Source organism: Syngnathoides biaculeatus, chromosome 6 (genome assembly GCF_019802595.1).
Source record: "Syngnathoides biaculeatus isolate LvHL_M chromosome 6, ASM1980259v1, whole genome shotgun sequence".
Lineage (NCBI taxonomy): Eukaryota > Metazoa > Chordata > Actinopteri > Syngnathiformes > Syngnathidae > Syngnathoides > Syngnathoides biaculeatus.
The window spans coordinates 33,609,168-33,613,841 of record NC_084645.1 but is presented as its reverse complement, the minus strand read 5'-3'; positions in this window follow the sequence as shown (position 1 = coordinate 33,613,841).

Sequence of the window (4,674 nt, the reverse complement as noted above, 5' to 3'; positions counted from 1 at the left end):
ATAACTAAGTTCTGTGAAGGAGAAGTATTCTTTAGTGCAAAGGGCCTCCATAATACTCATGTGTGAATGCAATGCATGTGTCCAAAATCTGTATTTTCTGTTTTATTATAATAAGTTTTCAAAAGCGAGTTACCGCAGCGCTAGCTGTTTCGTGAGTTGAGTTAAAAATGTAGCCGTGGAAGTGGAGAAAGAGGTGCGGGCTCCACTTGGGACCCGTCCCGGTCGAACCTCTCTCTCTCTCTCTCTCTCTCTCTCTCGGTAACAAGAACGAAAATAATAATCTACACCTCCTGTGTTGGTATGATCAACATAATTTTACACAATGCTGACTGTAATCAGTACATATTTAAATTGCATTGTGGGGTAGACTAACCTTAGCAGTGTGGAGAGACAGGTCGCTTACAATGGATACCGCCGCATGACGAACCCGGCCATCGAGGAATTGGTTGTAGGCCTCCAGACCTTTGACATTCTTTAGTTGGTCCACGGTATAAGCGCTTGTCGAGAAGAGGAGAGAGTTGACAATGTCAGGATAGGTTACCGACACACACATTTGTGTCTTCCATTTCTGTTTCTCCAAGGCATATGGGTCAATATTGTCGATCAAACCGCATTTCTTGTCCTAACGGTTTGTTGAAACAACATCTAATGAGCCCCGATGACTTTCCAAAGTCTTTTTAGCCATCATGCGTCACTTTTAACAGTCGTACAAACATTTGTGTAACTCCGGTCTATAGGTAAAAGCCACAGAGTGAACAGCGCGTCAGTAGAGTGAACCCATCCAACATGGCCAGGTGCCCCGGATGTAGTCACGTGGTCAAAAACAGTCCACATCCGACTCCCTTTTTTTGACGAACATTAATTTGACAGTTCGGTCTTGGCCAATCAGCAGACAATGCGGTGCATAACTCCACCCTTTAGGTGTTCAAGCTCTCAAAAGATCAAGCGTTCAAAAGAATTTCCTTTGTTTTCCTACTGTCCCAAACTCAATTGAACTTTTGGGTCAAAGTGGACCAGCCTGTTTGTCGATTGTTTGGATGCATTTGGTGACTTGACAGCAAGAAGTGAGCAGAGCTCAGTGCTGGGTTGCAGGGTTCTCGGCGTCGGGAAAGGCTCCAGTCTAAGGAATGTACTGACGCTTTGGCAGCACACAATCCCTAATAACAGGCTTTGGAAACTCTGAGCTTTAAAAAGCAGTCGTGCGCACACACAAACACACGCAGGGGCGGTGAATCTCAAACATACAGAACATGCAGCAAAATGCTGCATTTTGCGGGGACGACAAACAGATTCCGCTTCATGGCGTGACTTGAGCTCACGTTTGGAATAACCTACAACTTCCATGCTTGTCAGATAGTGGAACAAAATTGGGACTTTTTGTGGGGGTGATTGAGTCGTGCTAATCAATACCATCCCCCAAAGCAGCTTACATGGATTTCTTCCTCTCTGCACTCCACGGCGTGGCGCTCCATCCAAAAACAAGATGCATACACTACATATGAACTGTCACTTGGCTCCCACCCAGCCCACCCCATATCTAATTAAAGCCCCTCTTCTATCCTCTGTAGTGGCTTGTGTAACGTGCCCACCAGGAGCCTCAGCCGCCCTCGTATACTGTATATAATTGTCTGCGAGTTCCTCTCCAGTGGTGACGTGGACTCTTTTTCCCATAACAGAGACACAAAGGATCAGGATAATGGCCCCCAGTTGTCGAGAAGCGAGCAGAGGCAGAGTGGAGCCACTCCTTCTCCACAGCGGCTCCAGACAGGCAGCGAGGCCTGGAGGAGGCTGTCTGAGCCGCCTCGCTCAGCAGAACATTCAATTGGAAAATTGTATTATCAAGTTTAAAGCCGCTCCTCATTGTAATGACCGTTTTCAAACGCTCTCCCAGAGGTTAGCGGACGCGGATGCTCGGCTATTAAAAGCGGCTCGGTTGTGTGCTCATGAAAGCTGAATGAGAGGCGCTGAATGGCCCCTTTAGCGAATGCTGGCAAACATGGACGCACACTCACCACCGGCACACCACCGATCTAACCCAACACCAGCAATTATGAAGGAAGCCAGCGAAACCACATCCACCCTGGCAACAGTTTGGAAGATTCCAATAGGCCTGTTAAAAAAAAAAAAAAAAAAAAAGAAAAAAAGCACATTCCACCATCACAGAGGCCGTCTCAAGTTCCCGGGTCCCCCGGACTCTTTCAACCTACATTCTGAGACTCTGGACCACAGTGTACGTACACGGACCACACTCGTGCTTTGAGCCGGATGACTTGGGAGGACAGTCGTCTTTTCCTTCTCCTGTAGCATCATTTCCAAGATGTCGACGCTATGGCTTCTTAGGACCTCAAGGACATGGAAGCATGTGGTCCACTTAACGGAAACACATGCCGTTCCCAATGAACGACCACCAGTGTACGAAATTTTGTTAATTTCATGGAGAAAAAAAATACTGCAGATATTCTATATTATGCAGTACCTAGAGCTCCACACCGGTGCAAGTCACAATAATGAAGAGTACAACAAAGGTGGATGTACTATTAGGCTAGAAGAGCCGTACACAATGTAGAAAACACCATGTGGTCATACAAACGCTTACATTTTGGTAAATGAATACAACTCCTTCCCTGACAGCATCAATCAAAGCTGACCGTTAATTTTGGGAAGGTCGAGTTTTGACATACTGTAAGCCATGAAGGAGAGAGCAAGACCTGAAAAATGGATGAAAAGTAATTCTGCAAAGCCAAAGATATACACTGAAGAAAATAAGTATTTGAACACCCTGCTATATTGCAAGTTCTCCCGCTTAGAAATCATGGAGGGGTCTGAAATTTTCATCGTAGGTGCATGTCCACTGTGAGGGAGATAATCTAAAAAGAAAAATCCAGAAATCACAATGGATGATTTTTTTTAACGATTTATTTGTGTGATACAGCTGCAAATAAGTATTTGAACACCTGTCTATCAGCCAGAATTCTGACCCCCAAAGACCTGTTAGTCTCCCTTTAAAAGTCCACCTCCACTCCATGTATTATCCCGAATCAGATGCACCTTTGTGAGGTCGTTAGCTGCATAAAGACACTTGTCAACCCCTTACAATCAGTAAGACTCAAACTTGTAACATGGCCAAGACAAAAGAGCTGTCCAAACACACCAGAGACAAAATTGTACAACTGCACATGGCTGGAAAGGGCTACGGAGAAATTGCCAAGCAGCTTAGTGAAAAAAAGGTCCACTGTTGGAGCAATCATTAGAAAATGGAAGAAGCTAAACATGACGGTCAATCTCAATCAGAGTGGAGCCCCATGCAAGATATCACCTCGTGGGGTCTCAGTGATCCTTAGAAAGGTGAGGAATCAGCCCAGGACTACACGACAGGACTTGGTCAATGACCTGAAAAGATTTGGGACCACCGTTTCCAAGGTGATTGTTGGTAATACCCTAAGACGTCGTGGTTTGAAATCATGTATGGCACTGAAGGTTCCCCTGCTTAAACCAGCACAAATCAAGGCCCGTATAAAGTTTGCCAAAGACCATTTGGATGATACAGAGGAGTCATGGGAGGTTTTGTGGTTAGATAAGACCAAAATGGAACATTTTGGTCATAATTCCACTAACCGTTTTTGAAGGAAGATGAAGAACATCATTCATCCCTACTGTGAAACATGAGGGTGGTAGCCTCATGCTTTGGGGGGGGGGGGGGGGGGAGTTCTGCACATGGGACAGGACGACTGCACTGTATTAAGGAGAGGATGACCGCGGCCATGTCTTGTGAGATTTTGGGGAACAACCTCTTTCCCTCAGTCAGAGCATTGAGGATGGGTCGTGGCTGGGTCTGTCAACATGACAATGACGCAAAGCACACAGCCAGGAAAACCAAGGAGTGGCTCTGTAAGAAGCATATCAAGGTTTTGGCGTGGCCTAGCCAGTCTCCAGACCTAAACCCAATAGAAAATCTTTGGAGGAGGGAGCTGAAACTCCGTGTTTCTCAGTGACAGCCCAGAAACCTGTCTGATCTAGAGAAGATCTGTGTGGAGGAGTGGGCCAAAATCCCTCCTGCAGCGTGTGCAAATCTGGTGAACAACTACAGGAAAAGTTTGACTTCTGTAATTGCAAACAAAGGCTACAGTACAAAATATTAACATTGGGTTTCTCTGGTGTTCAAATACTAATTTGCAGCTGTCTCACACAAAATAAATGGTTAAAAAAAAAATCATACATTGTGGTTTCTGGATTTTTCTTTTTAGATTATCTCTCTCACAGTGGGCATGCACCTATGATGCAAATTTCAGACCCCTCCATGACTTCTAAGTGGGAGAACTTGCAATATAGCGGGGTGATCAAATACTTAATACTTACATCATACTACTAAATTCTCATTAGGACTGATCAACTACACCGCACTTATAGACAAATATTCACACTCGCATTCATTCTGTTGGTGAAAACAAATTTTAAATAAAGACTTCAAAGGTATGTTGGGAGGAACCCACACAAGCATTGGAGGAACATTTAGGAAGGTCCACATTGAGAAGCAAACCTTCAATCCTTGAATGATGAAGCCGACTTAGTAACCACTAAGTACTCGTGCTGCTGGCTCCCTTTTTAGAAATATCCAATGTCAAAGAAAAGCAAAAAAAGAAAAGGAAGAGACAAAAAAAGCCACTTATTATGCGA